The sequence below is a fragment of the Nicotiana attenuata genome, unplaced genomic scaffold (genome assembly GCF_001879085.1).
Source record: "Nicotiana attenuata strain UT unplaced genomic scaffold, NIATTr2, whole genome shotgun sequence".
NCBI lineage: Eukaryota > Viridiplantae > Streptophyta > Magnoliopsida > Solanales > Solanaceae > Nicotiana > Nicotiana attenuata.
Window position 1 is genome coordinate 40,737 of NW_017671578.1, and position 18,350 is coordinate 59,086.

Consider the following 18,350-nt stretch of genomic DNA (forward strand, 5'->3'; position numbering starts at 1 on the left):
TTATTGATGTTGTTTGGGCTGTTTGGTGATTGTTTGGAATTGTGTGAAGTCATATATATAGGGGAGGTGCTGTCCGTTTCATCGTAAAATAGGTTGTGGTCGATACATAATAGTTATGACGCTTGAATGGTAACTATAGTATAGTTTCTCTTATTGTAGACTAAGGAGTCGTGAAAATTGCATAGCTTGAAATTGGGGCAGTATATAGAAGGTACGTGAGGCTATCCCTTTCCTTCTTTTGCACGACTCCGATTGTACATAATGTAATGAACGAGCTTCCAAAGATACTCTACTCTTAGAAGCTAGCAGTACTTACATTGTTTCCCCTCTTATGGAACGATTGATGTTGATGTTGCTTCTCTTATTCTTATGTTGTCAATGTTATTGGTACTTCCTGATTCTTATAAGGTTCATGGTGAAGAGTTAGTCCTAATAACGTGTACAGAGGATACCGACCTTACGTCACTCTGAAAGGTTTAGAACGTGAGTCCATGAGTCGAGCATGCATTATATATATGTATCTATTTTACTCTACCGAGCCGCGCTATAGTCGGCCGGGTATGGCACCTATTGTGCAACCACTGATCAGTTGGGTTTTACCGAGCTCCACGTGGCCGGGTACGTTTTTACCGAGCCTATTACGGCCGGGTACGATATGATGATGATGATGCCCACAGAGGCGTATGTTTTAAAAGTTTATGTATATATACATATGTATTACGCATTTCATGTCAGTAGCCTTAGAGGTACCCAGATGTTACAGGTTGTTTATTCTCTATCCCTGCTTACATTACTGTTCATACTTATGGTTCCCTGCCTTACATACTCAGTACTTTATTCGTACTGACGTCCTTTTATTTGTGGACGCTGCATGTCGTGCTGCAGGTCCTGATAGACAGGCAGGCGCAGCTCCCCCACCATAGTAGGCTGTCCAGTTCAGCGGTGATTGGCGAGATCCCTTCTTCGGACTTGCCTTGGTCTTGGTATGCATTTTTGTTATAGATATTATGGGTATGTCGGGGCCCTGTTCCGGCTATGTTGCAACACTTATGTTCCTTTAGAGGCTCATAGACAGGTGTTGACTCATGTATAGTTTGGTAGGCCTTGTCGGCTGGTTTTTGTTGTATAGTCTCTCATGGTAGTGTGGTAGCTCGTACCTTATATATAGTTTCTTGATTGTCTAGTCATCCCATGTTATGTATGTTCATGCCATCATATTTTATTGTTGGCTGTCCATGACCAATGTCTACCATTTATATTGATTTCGTCAGCCCTAAAAGATAATAAAGAAGGTTAGATAAAATGTATGTTGGTACTCGGTAAGTATGGCCGGGTGCTAGTCATGGCCCTCCGTTTGGGTCGTGACAACACCCCTTCTTAACTATGCGCTGAGCTTTAAGAAAAGAGATAACTCTACCGGGAGTGTGATCTAAAGTACCACTCCACTCAACACGCGGAATACCTGGCATAGCACGGTCTTGGCGTGACAATCAAGAATAGCAAAATGGGGCGACAACCAGTCCATGCCCAAAATAATGTCAAAATCCACCATACCGAGTAACAATAAATCTGCCCTGGTCTCAAAACCACGAATAGTAACCAAACATAACCGATAAACGTGGTCCACAACAAGAGAATCTCCCACAGGAGTAGAAACATAAACGAGGGCACTCAAAGAATCCCGAGGCACACCCAAATGCGGAGCAAAGTAAGAAGACACATAAGAGTAAGTAGAGCCCGGATCGAATAGAACCGATGCCTCTCTGTGACAAACCAATATAATACCTGTAATGACGGAGTCGAAGGCAACAACCTTAGTACGAGCAGAAATACAATAATATCTGGCCCGGCCCCTCTCGCGAGGGCGACCTTTATCTCCCCGACCTCCACCCCTAGCCGGCTGGGCAGGTGGGGTAGCAGCTGGAGCTGTGACCATGGCCTGAGAACCCTGAGGAGCATGCTGTGGCTGAGAAGTCTGTGGGGGCGCGCTCCTCCCAAGTCTGGGGCAATCCCTCACCAAGTGACGTGTATCACCACACTCGTAACAAGCTCTGGGAGGACGCAGTGCCTATGACTGACTGGGGCCAGGTCTGCTGGACTGACCTCTGGAAGCACCCCGCGCAAGAGGCGCACTAGAAACTGGAGGTGCATAATAAGGCTCCCGAGGTGTAGGTGGAGCTGGAGTACTGTCGGCTGCTGGAAGAGCTGAATGTATAGGGCGACTCGAATAACTTCTGCCATATTGACCTGCTGATGGGGTACGGGCACCAGAGTAGTGACCCGACTCTCGAGACCTCTTGGCCTCCCTCTCTCCTCGCTCCCTGGCGAGCATACCCTCAATCCTCCTAGCAATTCTCACTACCTGCTGATAAGGAATGTCCATCTCCAACTCTCGAGCTATGCTAGATCTGATGGGTGGAATAAGACCCTCAATGAACCTGCGAACTCTCTCCCGAACTGTAGCAACCAAAGCCGGTGCATGCCTAGCCAACGTGGTATAACGGATAGCATACTCTGAAACGGTCATAGCACCCTGGCGCAAATGCTCAAACTCTGCGCGCCATGCATCCCTAAGACTCTGGGGGACAAACTCTCTCATAAACATATCCGAGAACTGGGTCCAAGTCAGTGTAGCAGCCTCGACTGGACTGTCTATCTCATAAGTCCGCCACCAATCATAGGCGGCTCCCCGAAGCTGAAAAGCAGTGAAAGAAACCCCGCTGGACTCCACTATGCCCATAGTGCGAAGAATACGATGACACTCCTCTAGAAATCCCAAGGCATCGTCTGATGCTAATCCACTGAACACTAGGGGATCATACTTCTTGAACCTCTCAAGTCTCCGCTGCTCGTCCTCTGAAGCAGCTGACCCATCCTCGGGCTGAACTGGCGCTGCAGGTTCTGCCGGAATAATCTCGGGAGCCTGCTTAACCTGCACTCGCTGCTCAGGAGTGCGGACGGCGGGAGTCTGTGCTCCTCCCCCGGCCTGGGATGTGGCTGCAGCAATGGGAAGCAACCCCGCCTGAGCCAAGGTAGTGTACATGCTCATGAATTGAGCCAAAGTCTCCCGGAGCGCTGGAGTAGTAGTGGCAGTAGTAGGTGTGCTAGGTGCCTGGGCTCCGGTTGGATCTGCTGGTGGTACCTCGGCGGTAGCTCGCGCAGGTGATCTGGCTGCACCACGTGCGCGTCCTCGACCTCTCCCCCGGCCCCGGCCTATGGCGGCTGCAGTAGGGGGCGCGGGAGCTTGATCACTCGAGTAGCACGTGTCCTCACCATCTGTGAGAGAATAGAAGTCAGAAGTTTAGAATTGATATCCAAAAATATTGCATGACGAGGAATTCAAATGAAATGAAGATTTTTCCTAAACAGTTACATAGCCCCTCGTAGATAAGTACAGACGTCTCCGTACCGATCAGCGAGACTCTAATAAACCGGCTTGTGTTCCGTGACTCCTATGAACCTAGAGCTCTGATACCAACTTGTCACGACCCCAGTTCACCCTCCATGAACATGTCGTGATGGCACCTAGTTCCTACAACTAGGTAAGCCTAACAGTGCGGAATAACAAATTAACATTTGCGGAATAATTAATTAAAACTGAACATACGGAAATAACAACTGTATATAAGGCCACTCGGCCTATACAACTCAAAAATATGTGGAAGTCTACAACTAAATTCCAAAACCCGGAAACTCACGGGAAATACAGGTTAATAGAATGTAGTAATCTGCTCTACACCAGAATGTCTAAACAACATGAAAGGAAAGAAAGGAACTATCTGCTAAAGCCGGAATAGAGTAGAGACTCCTGGTCTGCGGACGTAGCAGATATACCTCAAGTCTCAGCTAGGACTCTCCACCACGAGGATGATACGCCTGGGAGGAAGTACCTGGATCTGCACATGAAAAACATGCGCAGAAGAGGCATGAGTACACCACATCGGTACTCAGTAAGTGCCAAGCCTAACCTCGGTTGGGTAGTGACGAGGAAGATCAGGGCCCTACTGAGATGAAACATAATAAATAATAAGATAATGGAAGCAGTTTAAATAAAGTCTACAACGAGAATCTAACCGGGTAAATAAGGAAGAACAGTAATAGAAAGCAAAGGTAACAATACAAGGAGAACTGTCCTCAACAAGGAATAATAGCCCGGGGATCTCTTGGTATCCCGAGGATCTCTTGGTATCCTCAATAAGTAAGTCGGGGATGTCTTGGTATCCCGAGAATCTCTGGGTATCCTCAATAAGTAAGTCGGGGATCTCTTGGTATCCCGAGGATCTCTGGGTATCCTCAATAAGTAAGCCGGGGATCTCTTGGTATCCCAATATATATAGAAACACATGTGACAGGGATCTCTTGGTATCCCGCACCCTCAGTCCAGAATATCTCAAGTATAGGGGATCTCCCGGGAAGCCGTCCCGTAGTCCCAAATTAAACACACAACAACAACAACCCATAATCTCAGAATAAATGCTAAAATCAGGACAAGTAATAGTAAATTCTAGCCTAACATGCTTCACAGAGTACAAATAGTACAGCTAAACAAATAAGCAAGTAAGCCAGCTAAACATGCGTCTTTAAGCTAGCACGGGTATAAACTTACAGTCTAAAACAAACAAGTAAACAGGAAATCTCAATTTAAATACTTCTAGTAGAAACGGGTTTAATACAATTAGCTCAAGTACGCGCTCGTCACCTCACGTACGAGGCATTCAAATATTCAAAGATCATGTCCTAAGGGGAAAGGTCCCCCACACAAGGTTTAGACAAGCCACTTACCTCGAACCGGCTCAATATCAACTAGAGACCACGCTCTTGCCACGAGTATCCGACTCCAAATGGTCGAATAATTTTCACATTTTCAGAACCCTCGTACTCTCACGAGTCTAACCATATAAAAATCTCCCAAATCGGAGGTCAAATGCTCACTCAAAACCCAATAGATTGGGCTAAAAAGTTTTAACCAAATTCTTCAAATTTTAATCCCAAATTCGAATTTTAATGATGGATTTAACTACAAAATGATGGAAAAGGGACCGCTTCTACGATCCCGCTTCTGCGGAAACCAAACCTCTTCTGTGGTTTTCACTAAAGGGAACAGGGCCGCATCTGCGATAGCTGGGCCGCATCTGCGATAGCTGGGCCGCTTCTGCGATGCCTAAGCCGCTTCTGCAGCTCCGCTTTTGCGAAAATGGCACCGCTTCTGCGGTTTCTGAGGAAAAAGGAGACAAGCCGCTTCTTCGGCCACACAGCCGCTTCTGCGGAGCCGCATCTGCGGTTCCCAAGCCGCAGATGCGAAAATACCAGAAGAGGGACATTCAGTTGCTGCAATAACTTAAAAATTCATCCGTTAACCACCCGAAATCATCCCGAGGCCCCCGGGACCTCAACCAAAAGCACCAATACCACCTAATACCTTATTCGAACTTGTAGCAATCTTAAAAACACCTAATACAATGCCGGAAACCCGAATTAATCAAGGATCCAAGCCTAAGAACTTCAAATTCCAACAAAACACGCTTTCGATCAAAAACCTACCCGAACCTCGTCCGAGTGACCTGAAATTTTGCACACACATCCCAAATGACATGATAGAAGTACTGCAACTTCCGAAATTCCAATCCGACCCTCGGATCAAAAACTCACTATCGGACCGGAAACTTATAAAATTCAAACTTCGGCATTTCAAGCCTAAATGAGCTACGGACTTCCAAAATACATTCCGAACACGCTCCCAACCCCGAAATCACCTAATGGAGCTAACGGAACCATCAGATTTCCATTCCGAGGTCGTCTTCACACTGTTTCGACTACGGACCACTTTTCAACAATTAAGCTCTCATTTAGGGACTAAGTGTCCCAAAGCTCTCCGAAACTCAATACCGAACGTCCCGGCAAACCAAAATAGCAGAAATGAACTATGGGGAAGCAGTTAATGGGGGATCGGGGCATAAATTCTTAAGACGACCGGTCGGGTCGTCATAGACTATGTCCGGACGACCCTTCTTCGCAATCGGGGGAAAGCCTTTGCGATCGCAAAGACTAGACTCCCCAGCTGCCAAACTCTCTCTTCACGAACGCGATGAATCGGTCGTGAACGCGATGACCAGCTGCTCCGTCCCTGTGCGAACGCGACTCCAGGCTCGCGAACACATAGGACAAATTCTTGGTGCCACTCCTACCTACCCTTCTATGCAATAGCGTAATCACCCTCACGATCGCGAAGCACTGCCTCCTCCAAGGCTCGCGAACGCGTAACCCATATCGCAAACGCGATAAACAAATTTCAAGACATCCCCACTGTCCTTCGCGAACACGGCCCTTTCATCACGATCGCGAAGAAGGGTGCACCAGACCTCAGAAACAGTAGCTCAAACATGGCGAAATGGCCCGTAGCCCATCCGAAACTCACCCGAGGCCCCCGAAATCCCGTCCAATCACATCAACAAGTCCCAAAACATAACACGAACCTCCTCAAGGCCTCAAATCACACCAAAAAACATCAAAACTACGAATCGGCCATCGAAACCTTTCTTCGAACTTTCAAACTTTTAAACTTCGACGAACGCGTCTGAATTACACTTAAATATTTCGGAATGACGTCGAACTTTGCGTGCAAGTCAAAAATCAAGATACAAACATATTTGAAGGCTCGGAACCCTAAACGGACATTGACAAAATCAAAATCAACTTCAAACCAAACTCAGGAAATTCTAAAACCTTCAAAATGCCAACTTTCCACAAAAAGCGTTGAACTTCTCCCGGACCACCCGATATTTAATCCTAACATACACTCAAGTCCAAAATCATCATACGAACCTATTGGAACCTTCAAATCCTGATTCCGAGGTTGTTTACTTAAAAGTCAAACCTTCGCTAACTCTTCCAACTTAAAGCTTCCAAATTGAGAAATTTCCATCCAAATCAACTTCGAACTTCTCGAATATCAATTCCGACTATACGTACAAGATATAAAGCATGAAGTGAAGCTACTCAAGGCCTCAAATTGCCGAACAACACTAGGGCTCAAAATGACTGGTCGGGTCGTTACAATAAGGCACTCCCGATTTCCGTAGTTCTAGCATGGTTACTTAATTATTATCACTGGGCTTCATTAAATTGGATATTATATGTTTCAAAGGGCTTTATGCATTTCCGCTTTTATACCACTTTAATTGCTTGTATAGGAATTTTATGGTAATTATCTTGAACAAGTCACGTTGTTTAACCCAAAAAATAACTTTCAAGGTCAAAGCAATTAATTTTATATGACGATTCACAAGCAAGTGATTCGATCCAAAAGATATAAATTTTTGTTAATACAATGTGATAGAGAAGTGAAAAATAAATTTAATGACAGATAATCTAATAAAAATAAAGCAGAGAAGAAATAATTCTTATTGGATGATCCTTGATAAGATGATTAGTCGAATAGAGCTTGAAGAGCCGAACTATGGCTAACTTGGGAGCAAAATACTATAAATTACAATGTATATAATTGGAGAGAAGAAAATTAGATGATTACAATGGTTATAAAGTTTGTATATTTATAGAATCAGATCGAGGTAACCATTATCCTTGAATTATAAAACCATTATGAGCATTTGCTCAATCCATCTGTTACCTTTGGAAGACTTGTAATAGCTGAGTAAATGCTGGAATTTCGTTACTGATGAGTTAATTCCGTAACTGATGAGTCAATCTCGTACCTGTTGAGTCAATCTCGTACCTATTGAGTCAATCTCGTACCTGTTGAGTCAATCTCGTGCTTGTTGAGTCAATTTCGTAATTGATTGCGTTGTTATGCCCATTACAACAATTTATTGCATATATTGTACGTTGCATAATTGATTTGTAACTGATGACGTAATGATAGTAAGTCCCATGTAACACAGGATTAGTTGATTCTTTCCTCATTAGTAAGTATGGGCTGTTCTCACGTACCTGATGTGGGTGCTATTATATGATGATCAGTACCAAGACTAACAGGCACGGTACGAGTATGTTCGATCTCAAGGGTGTTTCATATATCATCTTTACATGTCATTCTTCACTTATATTATAACTTTGCTGACATGTGTCGCTATTTAATAGACCCATGTGGCGAGTCTATTTTTCACTAATACAGATAGTCCCCCCACCCCCCACTTTTCAATTACTCATTGTGATGTGACTGGAAAGTGGAAGATTTTATCTTTTCTACCCTCACTTCTTCCTCATTAAAAACCTTGCCGAAAAAGCCCAATAGGGATAAAAACCGGGCGAAGGAAAAAAGAGTGAAGAACTTAGGATTCGGATGACAACTTCGCCACTTATTTTCCTTTTGTGAATGATCGGTTGGTGCTGAAAAAGTACCACTGCTACAGAAAGCTTGATCTCGAGTTTTTATTATTCATCCAGAACTTTTAATCTTTGGGTTTTGACTCTTGAATTTTAGTTGTACCCGAAACTTTTATAACCTCATATGCCTTAAAGACCGGGGATGTTAATAACTAGAAATTTTGTACTTCTGATTTTGAAAAAGTTCAAGAATTTAATGCAACTGGTTAACTTTATGATCGAAAAATAAAGCATCCGACCGTTAGCCATTTGATTGGATGACTTTAGAAGAAGAGTACTATGTGTACTGATCTGGAGAGTGTCCTTGCACGTCTTGCAAAAAAGATTTGACAAGGGGAGGAAAGATCTTTCCTAGGATAGTCAGAGTAAATGATGGACCAATCCCCAGCCTACTTAGTTTTGTCTCCAAGCTAGACGATATTTCTATTATCATGGCAGATGATACAGAGAACTCTCTCATTTGATAAAGATTTAAGTACTGCAAATATAAGTATTGTAATCACGCTTGTCTAGATATTATTTGGTATTGTAAGAAATTTATCCGAGTAATAATTTTTTTTGGCACTTTAAGAATTTATGTGAGTACTCATATTTAGTCTTATAGACTTAAAATATATATTTAGATGTATAGTTTCATGTGCGATGTCTTATAGTTGCACCTTTGGGTGTATAACTTTTAGATAAAAGAGGGTCCTTTTATATATTTCAAACGCTATGAAGAGGACATGACCTTTTCATTCAGGCGTAAAATATGATTGATTGATCCGAGTAGACTTTTGGTCTGAGGCAGTATTAATCCCGATAGAATTTACGAGAGTATTGGCCCCAATAGGATTTAGGGGAGTATTGATCCTAGTAAGACATTGAGTCTGAGAAAATATTGATCCGATATAAATGTTAGTAGATTTGTCCAGAAGAGACATTTAATCTAATTGGATGTTGAATCCAAATTAGAGTATACGAATATACTTCCAAGTATAGAGGGACACATGTCCAAAATAATATTTGAGATTTTTATTAATATATATGGGATAATCTATTCTAGTGATAATACAATCAACCATTAAGAAAGGCTTATATATTTAAATTGAATGGTCATTGTTGGACCGAATATAAGTCACGTGTTTGTTCAAAGTGAACTTTATTCCGGTGGCATATTTAAGTATATTTATCTTGACTTGGATATAAAACTCTCAACTTTTTATCATGGGATTTTTGACGCTGACATGGAGTTCTCGATCATTTTTGTGTACGTGTATTATATGTATCTTTGAAGAGCTGATTCAACACTATTTGAAGTATTTATGCTTGATGTGGGCAAGACAACTAACTGAATCAAGATGGTGGTAAATAATGTCGGAGTACTCTTAGGAATTCTATCTGCCAAGGCAATCGACTATTTTTTTGACTTCCTATAATGTCAGGTCAAATTGACTAATCTTCAAGTATAAGTAATCTCCCTAGTGTTCGAGTTTTGAGGTATGAGAATGATGTGCCGTAGAATTTTGGCACAATTGATACCAATTGCTTATATTTTAACTCGTCTTTTAATGCATTTTTAGTTAATTTTGATCAAATTTGGTTGTTTTGTAGTGCATGAGCTTGAAGACCCGAAAACATGGAAAAGAATTCAAAAGGTCGCAAAAGAATGGAAATGCTGCAAGGATGCGGTCGCATAATTCATATGCGGACCGCATAATTTAGATAGTGATCGCAAACAGGGACAAACTTATTGGCCAAATGAAGAAGAAACTATGCGGTCCATTATGCGGTCGCATAACACTTGTGCAAGCCGCATAGTGGTCGCATAACTCCAGTAGAAGAAAGTTCTCACCATGATGTGCGATGGCATATGCGGTCGCATAACAAACATGCGGACCGCATAATCAGTATGCGACTAAAGCAGGAACTGGGAACTTATCAGTCTGCGATGGAACGAAGATTTTGCGGACCGCATAATTGGTCTGCGACCATTATGCGGTCGCATAAGCTACCTGAAGGGGTATTTTTATCCGATTTTTTATCACGACTTTTGGTCCACTATAAAAGAATAACTAGGATTTTTGTGGGTGATCCAACTATGAAAAAGGTCCTACATAGAGAGCATTGAATACTCCATTAATTTGGATGCTTGTGAAGAAGGAATCTTGCACTTTTGTAAGCTTTATGACTTTATTAAATACTTTGTTCTTGTATTTTAGCATGAGTAGCTAGTTTTAAATACTAAGGTTGTGGACCCTAGATGGGTGTAATGTTAATGGGTGTTTAACACTGAATATATATATAATGGTTGGTTGATATTTATTCAGTTGTTGTTCTTTATTTATGGTTGGTGGTTGCAAACATTAATCTATTCCCTTTTACTCTTTCTTTACTAGGAAAAGTGAGTTAGGGTTTGGTAGAATTGAATATCAAGAACTCAAGACTTTAAATCTTGTTTAATAGAATCACTTATGAATAAGTGGGTTCTATTTTGCATAAATTAGTTGTTCTTAAATTACAAATCTTTTATATTTGGAAAAATTATAAAGGGAAAATACTACCCAACCATTGAAAAATATTGGGTAGTCATTTAGAAACCATTTGCATATCAAAGTACCTTCCATTAGAAATATATCATATTAACACCGATAGCATTACATTCCATTAACGGGGACACAACCTTGGTTTCCTTAATCAAATTATTTACATTCTCGTATCACAATTAGTCATATTCTTAAATCACAACTATACCTTTCTCTTGTTACGTTAACGGAATAGAATTATGACCTAAGTCAAGTGTCACACTACTCAAGTAACCTTTTCACGCCAATTCCCTGTAGGATTGGACCCCAACCTTGTTGGGTTATTATATTTGACACGGACCTCCTTACACTATTTAATTAAAGTGTAATTTGAGCGTATTAAATTTTGGCGCCGTTGCCGGGGAATACGGTTTTGAAATTACTAATTAGTGTGTGCTTTACTTTAAGTCTTCTTCTATTTCATCACACTTTGCTTGTTTCGCTTGGTGTTGATAGGAAAACATGGCTGGATATAAGGACGAAGAAAATCCTTTTGCGGACATAGATGAGTACATTGAGGATGCAAATGCAATTGTACCTCTGAGAGTTGACGCTGTCACTTTCAAGGTAGAACATGGTTTAATCATAATGCTCAAAGCGGAGGTTTTTTTTAGGAATTCAACTTATGATGATCCGACACGACATCTCAGAAACTTCTTGGGTATGTGTTCGATGCACAAGCAGAACAACGTCTCAGATGATGCTAAGCTTGAGGGTGTTCAAGTACTCACTGGATGGGGAAACAGGGAAATGGATTCAAAATTTGCCACCAAAATCCATTCATTCTTGGCCTGAACTTGCCCGAGCATTCTTGGCTAATGGTTCCCGCAAAGCAAGAAATCTGAGCTCCGGGATAAGATTTTCTTTTTCAAGCAACTAGAACATCTACATTGTCACGACCCTATAACAGATCCGGTCGTGATGGCGTCTATCGTGAAACTAGGCCAGCCGATACAACTCCCGAATTTACCGTTTAATCAATAACAATCATTTTGAAGCCTTTAAATAATCAGATATCTTATAATGTGAGTCTAAATGAACAATGCGGAATAAATGCACAAGCCCGACATCGGGGTGTCACAAGTCACGAGCATATACTAAGGTTTGAATACAACGAGGAGTCCAAAAATGTACCAAAAATAGTCTAAGGAAGACAAGAGGGAGAAAAGCAGTGCTCCGAACGTCGGGCAGCTACTTTGCTAACTCCAATGACTCTGCCACTGAGCAATCAACACCCGCTACCGGGTTCACAACTACCTGAATCTGCACACAAGGTGCAGGGAGTAATGTGAGTACGCCAACTCAATAAGTAATAAAAGTAAATGAAAGCTGTGCAGTAAGAAAATACGTAAGCCACGTCATAACGCTACTGCAAATGCAGTACATTTCCAAAACAGTACAGAAAACATTTACTTCGTAAATCAATCTCAGTTTCGGTAAAACCTTTTAAAACAACTTTCAATAGTTTCAAACGAGTGATAAAAATAGTGAGTAAAAATGATAGAAACATAAACACCCTCTCGGGCAAAACATGTACCATAAACCGCCCCTCGGGTATAATATCAACATAACCAGCCCCTCGGGCTACCTCACAATCACTCATAATCAGCCCCTCGGGCATAACATGGATCAAGAACCACCCCTCGGGCAAAACAATGGATCGAGAACAGCCCATCGGGCAACACTATGTAATAACAACAACCCCTCGGGCTACATCATATCACTCACACTGGGTACCCACGCTCACTGGGGGTGTACAGACTCCGAGAGGGGCCCCTTACGGACCAAGCGTAATAACAAGCCATCTCGTGGCATAATCAAACAGGCTCTCGGCCTCATATCAATCACAAGCCACCTCGTGGCATAATAAATCAGGCCCTCGGCCTCTCATATATCACAAATCGGTACCACATGCTGCGGCGCGCAGCCCGATCCCATGATATCCTCACAACACAGGCCCTCGGCCTCACTCAGTCAGAACTCACTCAAGCCTATCGGGTTGACAATAAAACAAGTGCTCGGCTCAAAATAATTTATGAATTCAAAAGGAGTGAATAAAATCGAGTTATGAAAACAGTAAGTACATATCATGATTGAGTGTAAACATTAGACCAAAACCGTGAGGTAAAACAGTAGTAAAAGCCCCTAAGGGTCCAAACAATCGGCATAAGGCCCAGACACGACATTTAGCCCCAAACACAATAATATTTTCAAAATTATAACAATATCAAATAGTTTTCAAGTAAAATATGCGACTTAATAGTCGTACAGGATGGAATAAGTCACAATCCCTAACGGTGCACGACCCCACGCTCGTCATCTAGCGTGTGCGTCACCTCAAAGTAGCACAACGATGTGAAATCCGGGGTTTCATACCCTCAGAACAGTATTTACAATCATTACTTACCTCAATCCAGTCCAAATTCTAGCCCGCGATGCCCTTGCCTCTCGACTCGGTCTCCAAATGCTCCAAATCTAACCAAATACAGATTTATACCATCAAAATATGCTAAGGGAACAAAGTCCACTCGAAAATAACCAATTTACATCAAAAATTCCGAAATTGGCCAAACCCGATCCCCGGGCCCACGTCTCGGAATCCGATAAAAATCACATCAATGAAATCTTTATCCTCCCACGAGTCCATACATACCAACAACATCAAAATCGGGCCTTAAATGGCCCTTCAAATCCCCAATTCACACTCTCCAATTTCAAGCCCTAATTTTCCAAAGTTTAGGCTTTAAATTCCACTAATTTCATGTTTAATCAAGTAAGAATCAACATAGGATCGAGTATTGAGTCCATAAATCTTACCTCCAAGTGTTTCCCCTTGATTCCCTCTCCAATCCTCCTCAAAAAGCTCCAAAACCGCCCAACAATGGTGAAACTTAGACCCAAAATAGCGAAAATGGTCTTTTAAAACATTCTGCCCAGCACTTTTAATCTCTTCTTCGCGAACGGGTCAACGCCTCGTGTTCGCGAAGCACAAACTTATGTTGACCACTTTTTCCTTCATCGCGATCGCGACATCCTGTACACAAACGCGAAGGCTTAACTTCCCAAGTCAACACGAACGCGAAGCACAAATCCTCTAGGACCCCATCTGCTCACTTTCCTCTACGCGAACGCGGCAAGACCCTCGCGAATGCGATGACCATTGATCTCAACCCTTCGTGATCACGGGACCACCTTTGCGAACGCGAAGGCCAACTCCACAGCCTCACATCCTAACCCTTCGCGAACGCGGGACATGCATCGCGATCGCGAAGGTCAAAAACCTGCAACACCAACAATAGTTTTTCTGCAAATTCCTCCAACATATAATGAACCGTTTAACCACCCGAAACTCACCTGATGCCCTCGGGACCTCAACCAAACATGCCAACATATCCCACATCATCATTCAAACTTGTTCCAACCATCGGAACGCTCAGAACAACATCAAAACATCAAATCATCAACAGATTCAAGCCTAAGAATTCCAAAAACTTCCAAATCCCGCTTTCGATCAAAAAGTCTATCAAACCTCGTCCAAATGACCTGAAATTTTGCACACACGTCACAAATGACATAACGAACCTACTCCGACTTTCGGAGCTTCATTCCAACCCCTATATCAAAATCTCACTTATCAACCGGAAAATGCCAAAATTTCAATTTCGCCAATTCAAGCCTAAATTTACCACGGACCTCCAAATTACATTCCGATCACGCTCCTAAGTCCCAAATCAACTAACAGAGCTAACCAAATCATAAAAATCCAAAAATTCAAGTTGAGAATCATCCTTCCATATCTATTCCGATTAACCTGAAAACCAAAACCGACTATTTACATAAGTCACAATAAATAATACGTGGCTAGTCATATCCGAGAACTGGAGAGCGAAGTGCAAAATCTCAAAACGGCCGGTCGGATCGTTACATACATGAGGCATGGGATCGATTCAAGTTATATTTGGTAAGTTCGCCTAATCATGGTTTTCCGGAGTCTATATTGTTGGAGAAGTTCTACATGGGTTTATGTCATGCCCCAAACCTGGGGAGGCGTGACTGGCACCCGATGCCGTACTGGCCCGGGCGAACCACTTTGTAACTCATCTTTTTCTTCTGCAACTATCATGGGCCAACATGGCCACAACTCGTTATGTATAACTATAAGTGGGCAAATACTATATCATTGAACCTTTTTTTTTAGAACATAAATATATATGAGACGTCAAGGCCTCTGACATACTGTACAAAATGAACCTCTGTCTACAAAGCCTCTAAGATTATTTGACATCAAATGGGAAAGGGTACCATCCTACCCATAAGTCTGTAGAAAACTTCTGACACGATGACTCATAGACTCGGCTGCACTCCGGATGTGGTAGTGTCTTACTGATCCTTCGTTGAAGCCAATCTCGTCTACTATGAGGGCTCGTCAAACTAATTATCTATACATGCAGGCATGAATGCAGCGTCCCCAACAAAAGGACGTTAGTACGAATAATGTACTGAGTATGTAAGGCATGCAAATCAGTATATAAAGAACTTGGAAGAAACATGGAGTAAAGGACTCAACCTGTAAGTCTGTATAGCTCTGTAAATCATGAAATATTTATAATGAGCAATGCATAGGTTTGTACATACATAACATCATCAAGCCTCTGAGGGCACCCCATCATATCATCTTAGCCATTATGGGCAAAATCATCAACGTATACCAGCTGATCAGGTGGTGGTGCGTATATAACGTCGTATCTTTTTCCCATATCCTATATACATATATACGCATATATAACGCCATTTGGTCATGGGTCAATGTACATGAATGCAATGCATGAGAAGTACGTCAATAAAATCTTTCAGAGTGTCATAAGACCATTTTGCCTTTGAATAATACTATGAAGTAAACTTTATCAACTTACGTATTTTATGAGATCCATGAACAGATGATAGAATAATATGACACATGGGGAATCAAGAACATACGCATCTCTAATATTTCTATGAATAGAGTCATTTATGGTAATTGTGCATTTGTACGTTTCGCTTGTGTCGTATAGGTCATGCCAAAAAGAAAGAAGGGATAGCCTTAACATATCTGAGTTGATTCTCTATCGAAAACAACCTCTCTACCTTGTGGGAGTACACTACCCTCCCCATACCCCACTTTTTTTTTTATCCGTGGTTTCCGGGCATCGCTTTGCGAACCCGACTAGTTGTACCCACCGGGACTCGCTATTTCAATGCGTGCACCACGGTTAGTTTTACGGGGCCCTGGAGACGCGGCCAGTTTGTAATGCCTCCAGTGGCCTTGCGAGGGCTCGAACTGGCGACCTGAAGGACTTTGTCCTCAGGCCTTTACCAGTTGAGCTACCCCTCAGGGTTCCGCATACCCCACTTGTGAGAGTACACTGGATATGTTGTTGTACTCAATTACATGAGACAGCAGACTGATGTTACATATCCAAAATCCTGAATAGGCAGATGAATAAAGTGAAGTACCTCAATCACACTGACTTGTATTGCCACAATCTCTACGGAGAGCTATATCTTTGATAGCACTTTTACATGTATATTTCTCGTATGTGAGGTCGTCGTCCCTCTTGTGACTATAATTGAAGCACCAAACACTGTCGTGATTTGGAAGCTGAAAATGTCATAGCCAAGCCAAAATAACATTTTTGTTTGCTATGTGAAGGAAATATGAGAGGGAGAGGGACATGATGACAGAGGAAATTTTGACTTGGAAGGTTCCAAAGTATCACCAAATGAACTACAATTTATAACTATATAATCGTTCTGGCTACTACATGTAGATGGATTATAGGAAAAGAAATTGTGTCTCGCACAAGTAATCAACTTTTTCCTCTTGATGGAAAATGGATGCTCAAAATGGAAAATTATGAACAGTATATTTGAGTTTCTATGATGAAATTTCCACGTGACAGGCTGATATAAATTCAAATCTATGTTGAAAACAAAAGATACCAAGTCTTGAAACAATAACAGAAAATCCTTGTTCAACACGGACTGAAATACTACACAAAAGAGTGCCTGATCATTTTTCAACCCCTTTTTCACAAGATATAGTATGATTGATATAATTAGCCTTTCCAAAATGAAAGCAAAAGGAACATTAAAAGTTTGGCTTCCACCTGGCCACGAATTGGCGTGGAAGTCCTATCCTTTTGACAACTAATGCCTACTAATACAACGACATCACCCTACATACTTATCCCCATACATTTGTACTTAATATATATATATATATATATATATATATATATATATATATATATATATATATATATATATATATGTATGTATGTATGTATATACATTTCATTACCAAATATTTAATCAATTAGCCATACAAGTAATTCAACGCTCGTACTTATTCAAGACATTTAAAGGTCAAAGATCGTGAAGAATCAAAGGAATGATTCTGACAGCAAAAAAGAGCCCAGATACAGCATTTAATGAGTATTAAATACTGGAAACATTAGAGAATATGTATTTAACATATATGATTGCATAACGTAACACTTAAAGTCATTAATTGCCCATAATTGTCTTATTCTGACAAAGATAAAGTCCGTATTCCCAAAATGGTTATAAAAGGAAAAGTCACAAACAACAATAAACACGAAGAAAAACACTATTGGAATATACTTTGATTTACTTGCTTTTCTGATCATATTATTCACAAATTTCTTTCTTTGTATACTCTTTTCCGATTATCAGTAACCCGTGTTCTTCTAAATTCAAGCTTTGACCTGAAATCTAATTTTTGGTTAAACAAATTGGTTCCGTTACCCGAAATCTGATAATCAATTATATCTCAGCTTGATTTTCTTTGTGGAATCAACTATGTCGAACAACAATGACAATATCCAAGGAAACCCAATCAATCAGCAAAATCAGGGAGATCCGCAAAATGATCAAACTCCACGAGACTCACCACGACAATCTCGTAAAGGCACTCCTGAAAGATCTCACACTGAAGAACAAGGTCAATTTGAAAATGCTGAAGCTATAGATGATGCCTTACAAAAACTTATCGATACTCAGGTCAACAAAGCTTTACAAGCTTTTGTTTGTCAATTACCTGCTGCTCCACCCGCACCTACTCCAAATAACAATACTTTGGAGAACCCTCGTTCTGGACTGATTAATTCAGGCAGCGGTGGAACCCCCAGTGAAACACAGGAGGGAGACCCAGGTAATCCAATTAATTCTGATTTGCAAAATCTAGTGCTAACATTGCAGAAACAGCTTAGGGAGCAAAACGAACGCATAGAACAAATACCTGGAGTACCACCCGTGATCAAGGGAGTAGATATAGATAAATATTCTCAACAGCCATGGAAGCCTAGTGCCGCACCTCTCCCAATTCCAAAGAAGTTTAAGATGCCCGATATTCCAAAGTATGATGGGACAACAGACACACGA